The sequence below is a fragment of the Arachis stenosperma genome, chromosome 4 (assembly GCF_014773155.1).
Source record: "Arachis stenosperma cultivar V10309 chromosome 4, arast.V10309.gnm1.PFL2, whole genome shotgun sequence".
Classification (NCBI taxonomy): Eukaryota; Viridiplantae; Streptophyta; class Magnoliopsida; order Fabales; family Fabaceae; genus Arachis; species Arachis stenosperma.
The window spans coordinates 145,405,244-145,417,752 of NC_080380.1; positions in this window are offsets into that span (position 1 = coordinate 145,405,244).

A 12,509-nucleotide genomic window follows, 5' to 3' on the forward strand; every position below is an offset into this window, starting at 1 on the left:
CATCAAAGCTCAACACAAATCCGGAAGCCTAGAGAATGGAAGTCAATGAGGGGTTATCCTCATGACTTTATCATTGGAGATCCTTCTCAAGGTGTGACCACAAGATCCTCAACCAAAAGGCAATCCGAACCAAGCAACTTTGCACTCTTGCACAAATGGAGCCCAACAATGTCAAACAAGCTCTTGAAGATCCATCATGGGTGAAAGCCATGCAAGAGGAGCTTGCTCAATTTGACAAGAATGAGGTTTGGACACTAGTACCTCATCCGGTTGGTAAGAAAGTTACGGGTACTAAGTGGGTGTTTAAAAATAAACTTGGTGAGGATGGACAAGTTGTTCGTAACAAGGTCAGATTAGTGGCCCAAGGTTACAATCAAGAGGAGGGAATAGATTTTGATGAATCTTTTGCTCTGGTAGCTAGAATGGAAGCAATTAGGTTGCTTCTTGCCTATGCTGCCTATAAGGGTTTTAAAATGTTTCAAATGGATGTAAAATGTGCATTCCTTAATGGCTTTATTGATAGAGAAGTGTATGTGGCACAACCCCCTGGTTTTGAACATAAGGATTTTCTAAATCATGTTTTCAAACTCTCTAAGGCTCTTTATGGTCTTAGACAAGCTCCAAGAGCTTGGTATGAAAGGCTTAGTGCCTTCTTGTTGGAAAATAAATTTCAAAGGGGTGCCACGGACACTACTTTATTTATTAAAGCATCTAATGATGATATTATCCTAGTATAAGTTTATGTGGATGACATTGTGTTTGGATCGGCCAATGAGTCCTTGTGTGAAGAGTTTGGAAAACTCATGACTAGTGAGTTTGAGATGAGTTTAATGGGAGAGCTTACTTTCTTTCTTGGCCTCCAAATTAAACAAACTCCTAGTGGTACCTTTATTCACCAAGGAAATTATGCAAAAGAACTTATCAAAAAGTATGGCCTAGAAAACTCTAAACCAATGGGAACACCAATGCATCCAAACACTAAACTTGAAAAGGATGATGATGGCAAAGATGTGGATGAAACATGGTATAGAGGAATGATTGGTTCACTAATGTATCTTACCTCCTCTAGACTGGATATCGTTCAAAGTGTGGGTGTATGCTCAAGATTTCAATCTAACCCAAAAGAATCTCATCTTAACGCCGTTAAACGCATCATTAAATACATTAAAGGAACATGTGATTATGGCTTATGGTATCCAAAATCTGATGATTTTTGTGCAGTAGGATTTTGTGATGCAGATTATGCGGGAGATAGAGTGGATAGAAGGAGCACATCCGGCATGTGTTGCTTCCTTGGAAGCTCACTCAACATGTGGTCAAGCAAAAAACAAGCCATAGTAGCTCTATCCACAGCTGAAGCTGAATACATATCCGCATCTGCATGTTGTTCACAATTAATTTGGTTAAAAATGCAGTTGGAAGACTACAAATTAAAGATCAATAGTATACCCTTGTTTTGTGATAACATGAGTGCTATAAATATTTCAAAAAATCCTGTTTTGCACTCAAGAACTAAGCACATTGAGATCAAATATCATTTTATTAGAGAACATGTGCAAAAGGGTATTATTGATATTCAATTTGTAAAATCTGAAGACCAACTCGCTGACGTTTTTACAAAACCCCTCTGTGAAGACAGATTTTGTTCATTGAAAAAAAGCTTGGGAATGATTGATCTTGTTTCTATTGATAATTTATGAAATTCTGATTCTGTCCAGTTTTGTCTCGTAGGAATGGACGAGATAAAATAAGGATGAAGGAAGGAATGTGATCTAAGGGAAGGCTGCGCAGAAATTAATTTTCGTGGGCCATACCAAATCCCTTTGACCCCACCATAACCGTTTTGTTAGTTCATCATTTTTTGAAAATCAAAATCTTTTTGTGGTCTTATCAAATCTAGTTGAAAGAGGCATAGTGTCAAATCAAATATTTCCTTTCAACTAATCCCTTGATTTAAGGAAACCACATTTTCAAATTCTTGGAAACCCCCTTGTTAATAACCGTGCTCTTGATGGTCATTAACTTCCTCCACCATCTCTCTCCAATCCACATTTAATGCTTTCCTATCTTCCCTCCTCCCTCACTCCATTCGGTTCCTACTCAACCTCCTCATATTCCACTTCTCCATTTTCACTACCATGAAAAAGAAAACTGCTCCTAGGAAAAGCAAACGGATTTTCCTTTCTCAAAAATCATCCACACCCCAATCTCATACACATATACACATTCATTCCACAACATCATCTTCTCCCTCACCTCCATCCAAATACACAGACACCATGAGAAGAAAAGTCATAGCCAAGAAAACCTCTTCAAGGAGGAAGAAGGGAAAGGATCCTGAGGAAGAAGAGGAATCACAAACATCCTCTATTCCATCACCACCGCATTCATCACCCAAGAAGGCCACTCCAGAAAAGAGTACTCAAAAGACAGACGGTTTTGCGCTGCACGACACCACCGAACCCGCCAACTTGGAATCCATGGAATTCAAGAACAGTTCAGCAAAACACACTCCCACTATGACCCTGCCAGATTCAACTCCTGCACCTCATATGAATTCCACAAAGATGTTCTGGAAAGGCGTCATCTCTGTCTAACCTATCTTGTCAACCTTGACAATCTCTCCAACAAAGGAATAAATGTATCACCTCTGTTTGAACTGCTTCAATGGACTCCATTACTTCACATTCAAAAACCAGTTTACCCTGGTTTAGTCCGAGAATTCTATGCCAACATGAGACTCATTGATGGCACCATCCACTCATATGTGAAAAGAGTTCACATCACTCTTGATACTGGAACCATTGGGACGGTCTTGCGGTACAAAGATGAAGGGCCGAAAGCATACATGGCCAAAAAATGGGATGCTCAAGTCGGAGTTACTTATAGGGTTGTTCTTCAACACATCTATGAAAATCTCTCTGGTTTGGATGGCACTACTCCTACCCATAAAGCCCTCAGTCCCGTCAATTCGCTACTGCACAGGATCATCACCCACATCTTGACTCCTCATAGCGGCTCTCACAATAGAGTAACATATTCTGACTCTCTCATCCTATTTGCACTTGTTACCTCTACTCCTATTTCTTTTGGTTATCTTATGATCTGCCATATGTGGGACTCGGTAAGGAGCACCAAAAAGGCAAATCTGCCCTATGGTATGTTCTTAACCAGTATCTTTGAATTTTTTAAAGTTGACCTTTTGAATGAGGCAGTAGAAAATAAAGCGCCAATGGTCAAAGGAGGTGGAGCTGTTAAAGGAACAAAGAGCAAGAAATCCATGGCTTCGGAGAGTGAATATGAGAGTAGACTTGAATCATCCAAAACAACCGAGTCCATCAAAGAAATTCTTACCGAATTTTCAACTATGTCAGAACTCATGGTCCAATCTCACAAGGCGACACGCAAACAGGCATATGAAAGTGAAAGAGCTTGGATGAGATACAAGGACAGGGTCAGTTTGATGTTAGAAAATTTGGAAAAGGAACTGGGAGATGCAAGTGAGGACGGGGCTGAGGAATCTGACCTTCATCTATCTGATGATTAATTCTCTGTTTAGTTTAGGATATTTGCTTAAGTAGGCTCAATCTGATATTCTGTTTTGTTGGGTTTGATACTCTGTGATACTTTGTGATATTCTGTTTTGCTTAATCATATTTTGCATATTATGTTTCCTATGTCAAATTCTTTTTGCAGGTGCTCCTTTGATGACAAAAGGGGGAAAAGTGCTGAAAATTGAAACTGGAAAACAGGGGATGAAATTCTCTTTTGAAAATTCATGATCACCTGTGTTAAAAGGATACAATGCATAATGCTTGATTGATTATAACTGTGATGCATTTGTTTTGGTCATGTGGCTGCCTGGTTGTTATTTGTCTATGAACATGTATTCTTGTAATCATTTTATCTTAATGAATATGCTTACTACTAGTGGAATAGAAATGTTCTGATTCATCTTGGTAAACATGTTTGCTGAATACCTTATTTTTTGCAGTTCCTTTAAAGCATTGGGGATAAAAATAAATGCTGAAAAATTTGCTATGATCATACCATGATTAAAAATATTTTCTTTCTATAAGCATGTTGCTCTAATTTGATTGGAAAATATTTTTAAAATAGTAATTTTTTTCTCAAAAGATTTTTTGATTGATCTAGTTTGAGCAGAAAATCAATTTATGATATCAAATGAGTTTTGATTATCAATCCAACTCTGCTCATAAATCAAGCATTTAGCATCATGTAATGAATATGCTAAATAACATTGTTACTTGAAGCTTGATTAAAATATTATAGGTTAGTGCTTCCCTTGGTAAAAATGGCATATATTAAGGGGGATCCATGTGACAATTTGAAAGGGGGAGAAATTCAAATTCAAAGAGAGTACTTTATACTCTAATCTCTAAATTTCTTTCCATTTCAATTTTAATAATGTTTGTTCTCAAGGGGGAGATTGATGAGTTTGGAAAACTCAAATTTATTTTTGATGATGAACAAACATTATTGAAATAATTAATTACAAAATTATTGGTTTAATTTTTATGTAATATGTGTTAATTAATAATTTTGTGATGCAGGTTTATCTTTGGGCCGAAAAAATAAAGGAAATATGGCAAGCCCAACTCAAAATTCATATTCAGCCTTGTTGAATGTTTCTTATATTATGTGGCTGAAGCAATTTGTGATAGATTGGGCCAGAACTCAAACATTACGATAAGCCCAATTGTCTTGGCTGAATTGATTATCATGTTACATGGGCCAGGATAAATTTTGTTGTTGCAAGCCCAAAATTAAAATTGCTTGAAGGCAAGCATGTTTGGTCCGAAACCATGAAGCAAAGAAAACAAAGCTTCATTGCTTCCAACGGAACCTATTTCTAGCATGTGGTGGAACTCAAATATCATTAAAGTAAAATGAATATATGCATGGGAACTATGAGAGAGAAATTGTGATTGACATGATTGATTGCATTGAAGAAGCACGCTACTCAGCAAGGAAAGAAAAATCAACTTTTACTCAATTAATTTGTTAATTCATTTAATTGCTTCTCTTCCATTTGTTTCTTCTCTCTCATCCTTCTTTCTTCTCTTTCGGACATTACCCAACAAACCATGGAAGCTACATTGAGCTACCAAAAAGAATGAAAGGCACGCCAAATGATGGCACGAAAAAGAAAAAAGAAAAGTATGATGTGGCTGAGATTCTTATCACTTGTGGTAAGATTTTGTGATGAGATCTTGGCTTCTCCATACCAAGAATGGTAGAAGGAGATTTTGGCCAGCAAGGTGGAGATTCTTGGAGGCATGACTTGTCTCTGATTCTGCTCAACCACCACAGAAGGTAGCTAGGGTGGCTACGTGATGGAAGAGGCAGACATTGGAGCAGATGAAACCATCATCATCATGAAGCATCAAGGGCCAGAAATTCATCTTGGAGAGCAAGCCAAGGATGGAGCGCTCGGATTGATGAAGTCTGATGACCAAGGAAGAACTAGAGGTATTTGCATGTTGGGTTTTGCATGGGTTACCTCTTTTCTCTCCCTGGCCGAACCGGTTATGTGTGAAGGAAAAGAAGTTGAGCTTGTTTTTTGTTTCAACTGTGAAGGCTTCTCCTCTCTATAAAAGGGGTGAACAGGCACGGTTTGATTCAAGGAGTTAGAAGTAAGCAGTGAGAGTGCAAGGCACAGGATTCTCATAGCTACCTAAGCTTACAGATTTTCTTCTCCTTCAATGTATTCTGTTTTGTAATTTTTCTATTTGATTTTGTCATGTCTTGAGTCTCATGAAAAAAAGGCAAACAGTGAGGTTTGTATGAAAAAGCCATAGAGCGGAAAAAGGCAGAGAGTGCAAAATTAAAAGAAAAAAGCCATAGATGTCCTTAGAGTTCCTTTGTACATCTGTGTTGTGTTTTATGATTCTGTGGGAATCCCCTTGTAAGTTGGGTTAGCACTTTACAGCTTGTAATCAGATTGATTATAGTGAAATTCCATCATTGTTGTGATGGAGACTGGATGTAGGCTGCATTGCACTTAGCAGCTGAATTAGGATATATCTGGGTGTAACTTTCTCTCTCTACTACTCCATTTCTGTTTCTACTGCACATGAGCTAAAACAAAAAATATCTCATGCCAAGTGACGAGACAAAAATAAAAGTCTCGTGGCTAGGGACAAGACAAAAATCAAAAAGTCTCCTCAAAGACCAGAAAGCATAATCAAGTGAAAAGGGGGGCTAAGATTCAACCCCCCTTCTCTTAGCCACTGAAAACCATCAAGTTCAAATTCACGTCGATCCAACGGTGAAAAAATGAGAAACTGTCGTTCCAAGATTGCTACTCTGTGTAAAAATGGAAAACCTAATTTCTCTCTTGCGAAGCCAATTTCTCTCACTGAAAATCTTCAATCAACATCTCTACCAACCAGAATGAAGAACAATATGATAAGAACACGCAGTTTAAATTTCAAGTCGATCCAACGGTGAACAATTGAGAAACTGCCATTTGAAATTTACTGCTTTGGGCAAAAATAAAAATTTTGTTTTCTCCCTTCTCTTTCTCTCTTTGGTGGCTACTCTCTTTTTCTCAAATGACCCCCAAAATCTGAATTAGGGTTGTGATACTAGGGTGCAAGAATACACCCCAAAATGTTGGACTTGGGCCTCACAAAGGAGAGAAAAAGACCCAACAAATCTCCCCCTTCTCGACTAGGTGGAGGCTCTCGCCATTCCGACGATCAAACAACATGTTTCAAACTTTTCTCTTGACAATGCTTTTGTCATCATATCAGCACTATTGTCATCAGTGTGAACTTTCTCAAGTTCCAACAACTTGGAATCTAACACATCCCGTATCCAGTGATACCTAACATCAATATGTTTAGATCTTGTATGAAAAGTAGAATTCTTGGCAAGATGAATAGCACTTTGGCTATCACACAACAACACATAACGATCTTGCTTGAAATCAAGTGCTGCAAGAAACTTCTTCATCCACAATACCTCTTTACATGCTTCGGTTACTGCAATAAACTCTGCCTCTATGGTAGAAAGTGCAACATACTTTTGTAATCTTGACTGTCATGAAATAACTCCCCCTGCAAACTTGACCAAAGCTGTTGAAATAGACTTTCGAGAATCAATATCTCCTGCCATATCTGCATCAGTAAAGCCAACTAGCAAAGATTTCTCACCACCAAAACTCAAACTCAAGTTAGTTGTACCTTTGAGATATCTCATAATCCATTTAACAGCATTCCAATGTTCTTTACCTAGATTAGAGAGATATCTCATAAAGATTCCGGCCTGAATTCATCAATAGAGTTGATGAATTTATTGTGTTCCGGCCTCTAGAACCTGACCAAATAAACAACATTGTCAAGCTTTAGGTAAATTGATTGATAATCTCTTGGATTTGCATGGATTTTTTGCATAACTTTTTTTTCTTTGTTTGCCCTATGCCGTTTTTTCTTTGTTTGCCCTATGCTGTGATATCATGTCATGAAACTACTCCTTCTAAAATCTTAACTTATAGAAAAGAGCATATGAATGGTTATATCTCTAATAATATCGAATGTTTCTTTTAAACATTCATCCTTCCTTCCTTTATGACAGTTGAATGAAGTGAAGAAGATATCCAAAGAGAGTCAGAAGATGGAAATAACAGTAAGGGATAGTGCTGTGAAACTTATTGCTGAGTGGGGGTATGACCAAAACTATGGTGCTAGGCTGGTGAAGCGAGTGATTCAGCAGAAAGTGTTGAATATGAGATATCTCATAAAGCTATAACAGAGCCAAGGGGAATCAAGCTTCAAACTCCATTTTACAAGAGAAATGTAGTAAAAAGTGAAAACACTATTTCTGCCTCAACTGCTATACAAGACTACCAAATTAAAAAGCACATTCAAATATTCAACAAGCTAAGTTCAAGTTTGAAATTTTTTTTTTCATTTTTTCTTTTTTATCAGACACACGGTTAAGTTTTAATTTTTTAGATCTCACTAAATAAATATAGTAGTTATTTAAAAAAAATTATATTAAAATATTAAGATTCAACAAGCGATCCCACAAATCGATTTTTCAATTATTGAGTTCTACCATATAAATTAAATAATAATAAAAATTATAATTTTAAAAAATTTTAAAATAACTGCTACTATATTATTTAGTAAAATTTAAAATATTACATTTTTAAATATATAATCAACAAAAATTTGATAAACTCGTTTAAATAAAAAAATTTCATTATAAAAAAATTACAATTTAAAAGTGTAAAATTTTAAAATACAAATGGTAAAAGAATTTTATAATAATTTAATTATTTTTATTATTTTATGTAAAGAGAATTTTGTTTATTAAGGTCTAAAAAATAATATTAAAATTAGTATTATCAAAAATAATTTAAATTTAATATTATGAAGAAAAAATAAAAGAAATTTATATAAGAACTAATTTAATTAATTTAAAAAATTTTAGGAATGAAAATGATTTACGTCTGGATTTTTAGGGACTATTTTGATCTACCACGTTATTATGCCATGTGACACTTAACGTGACACGTCCTCATTTAACTAATGAAATGACTAATTTGACTTACGTTTTATGTTTCAAAGACTAATATGACTAAAAAAAAATAATTTAAAAAATAGATGATCTTTTAGAGACAAATTTGACTATTAACCCGCTTATAATACTTTACATAGATTATATTTTTAATCAAGATATCACTATTTTACAAATTAAATAACTATTTTATTTTGCAAATATTGCAAACGAGTAATTTTGAGCTACATTATATATATATATATATATATATATATATATATATATATATATATATATTATTTAAAGTGAGTTATAACTCAGCTTTTTATGGTACATGGTTATGATGAGTTATAATTTGGTATTAATTATCATTTATTCTTAAAGTGTAAGTTGTAATTGATAATTTTAGAGAAAAGGATAAATAAGTCTTTAATTTTTTGGTTTGCAGATATTTATATTGAGTTAAATCTTAAAATGGTCTCTGAGATTGGCATCGTGCACTAAAATCGTCTCTGAGATTCTAATTGCACCAATTACATCCCTGAGATTGAGAAAAGTGCACCACATTAGTCTCTGACCTATTTTTCATTAACGATGTGATGACATGGCTTGATGATGTAGACTGTAAGTGACACGTGTCACTCCATGATTTGGCCACGTGTAATGATATGATGTGATGACTAATGACACATGGCATGCTGATGTGGATGGTTGTGCCACGTGTCACAATGTTATTTGGCCACGTGTCCATTTGTGCCACGTGTTGCAACAGTATTCGTCCACGTGTCATCTATTATGTCATCGTAATAGATGCACCAAATTAGTCCCTTTACTACTTTTTTCTCATTTTTTCTATAAATTCAAAATTCTCAATAATTTTTAATGCATTAATTTCAATTCTATTTTTTCACATATTATTCAAATAAAAGTGCTTTTATAAAATACTTGTTCTCTTGCGAATACCCTAGCCGCTGACTTGGAGTTGACGTGAAGGCATTTCAAGTACTTTCACTGCCATCTCTGACCTCTTTCAGTGCTTTTATAAAATATTTTTTCTCTTGTGGATACCTCTAACCGCCGTCTTGGAGTTGACGTGAAGGCATTTCAAGCTTTCCTCATTACCATATGACCTCTTTCATCTAGAGTGCAAAGGTCGGAGATGGTAGTGAGGGTGCTTAAAGTACCTTCAATCTAGCTCATTTACACATAAAAAAATGTATATTTCATGAGAACAAAAAATATTTATTTTAATTATTAATTTCTTGTTAAAAATACTTATTTTTTTTATGAAAAAATGTATCTAATCAATAATATAATTACTTTTTTATAATAACATATTTATATATTACAAAATTTACCAATGTTAAATTATTAAAAAAATTATATAATTAAAACTAAAATTTTTATGAAAGCACTTATATTTAAATAATATATGAAAAATAGAATTAAAATTAGTGTATCGAAGATATTGAAAATTTTAAATTTAAAAAAATGAAAAAAATTGGTGAAGGAATTAATTTAGTGCACGGCATTCAATTTCAGGAACTAAAATGAGTCACTTAATGCAAAGTGAGAGACTAATTTGGTGCATCTACAACGATGCATAATGGATGACACGTGGACAAATATTGTTGCGACACGTGGCATAAACAGACACATGGCCAAATAACATTGTGACACGTGGTACAAGCATCCACATCAGCATGCCACGTAGGGGTGTGCATGGCCCGGCCCGGCCCGAAGATCCGGCCCGGTCCCGAACACTTTAGGGACTAATTTAGTGTGATTTCATCGGGTCTAGGGTCGGGTTAGGATCTCAAAAATAGACCCGATCATTATTTCGGGTCGGGTCCGGGCCATAGCTCGGGTCACCCGAAATCGGCCCGGTGGCCCGGTCACCATACACAATAAATATTTTGTATTATTAGTGATGGATGATGGCTATTATTATGTGGAATTTAAGTATTGTAAACCTTAATATTTTGTGTTATTAGTCATTATATATAAGACTATAAGTTAATGTTTTATACACAACTAGAAAATGGATTAATACAGACAGATTTACAGACAGATTTAGTCTTTATTACAGATGGATTTTTGGTTACCGACGAAATTACCGACAGATTTTGTCCCTCTGTAAAAGCCCCGTCGGAAATTATTTACCGACGGATTTTTTTTCCGCCGGAAAATTACAGACGGATTTTTACCAGTTACCGACGGATTTTTCCTCTGTAAATTCTCCATCCATTTCCCGAAGACGACGAACTTTCCGACGGATTTTCCGTCTGTAAATTACAGACGGATTTTCAGATGGATTTTCCGTCTGTAATTACAGACGAATTTTCAGACGGATTTTCCGTCTGTAATTACAGACGAATTTTCAGACGGATTTTCCGTCTGTAATTTGAACTTTGGAAAATCATCTCACACTCTGATTACAGACAGAAAATCCGTCTGTAAATCCGCCAGTAAGGTAAAATATATTTTTTTATTTTTTCAATTACAAAATAAACTTGTTTTCATACAAAATAAATATAAATTTAATACAAATTTTTATCTAATGTGTATTCAAATATTTATAATATTTAAAAAAATAAACATTCATCGTATTATCAAACTAAAAGAAAAGTACTATAAACAAACAAGTCAATATAATTCAAAATATAAACAAAGTGTATTGATACATCAACTATAATAATAAGCAACAAACATACATCAACAAAGTCTATTGAGTAAATTAAAAGTTGTTAATGGGTATCCAAAGGGCTCTAAATGATTTTCCTCATACTAGTAAATTAAAAGACCTATGTTGCAAGCAACTCCTATTCAATATCCTAACTTATTTGAACAATTTTCGCTGCTCTAATAATTAATAGATGAAGTTGGTGAAGGAGGTCCTGTGTTAATTCCACTTATCTCATCTGCAAAATTCTTCACTTGCTCTTTCTGCTGCCGCTTCTTCTTCATCATCACTGCTTTCCTCACAAGAAAACTTTGCCTTTTTGTTCCTCAATAAAAATGCCCAGAGTGAGAACATAGACCTTATCACAAACTTTTGGGTAAACTTCATCATCATATGCAAAATCCCATGTTAAAGTGAACTGCATTTATTGAACTAATCACAAACTTTTGGGTAAATTTTTATCTTAACTTACAGATTAAAATAATCTGACATCAGACTAATAAAGACTCTACTCAATTAACTGGTCGAGAAAATTAGTGCAGTGATGGTATCAAAAAGATAATTATGTTCCCAGGACAACTCTATTGTTCATCAAGATATGACACTTGGTGAAGAACAGAGTCATACTAGTGGCTGGTGTTCTCTCAAAGTTTCTTTTCCTTGGTGTTTGATTAGCCTGAACATAAGACAGAAAATATTATAATTTAATCTTTAATTTTGTGAAATCAATTTAAAAAGAAAAATAAACCATTGGCAACATGGTCAACCAAATGCATGAAAAAAATTACTAATTGCAACATTAAATAGAAAAATGCATGAAAAAAATGGGCAACGTTAATAGAAAATCAAATTAAATAAAATCAAATATGTATTGGCACATCAAAGCAACAAATGCTTGATAAAAACTAACCTCAGCAAAAACTGAAACTATTTTAGAAAGGTACTGATTGTTTGGACCCAAAAGTTCACTGTCAGACCTACAGGTAAACAAAAATAAGAATTAGAACAAAAAGAGTAAATGCGGGACTGCATTAGGAAACTAAAAAGGAAAATTTGAGTTCCTTACCTTTCAACCATGGAACAAAGTTGATCATGGACAACTTTGGCCTCAATCAAATCACCTTTTATTGGCAAATAGTTCAACCATGCAAGAATCACCTGTAAACATAACAGAAGATTGCAAAAAGATTAAATAAGCATATGCCATCTCAACCTGATAATTAAAAAACTCAGCCTCCACAGAGATTAGACCATGATAAGGCAAGATGTTGATGAACAAACCAAACAATAAGAG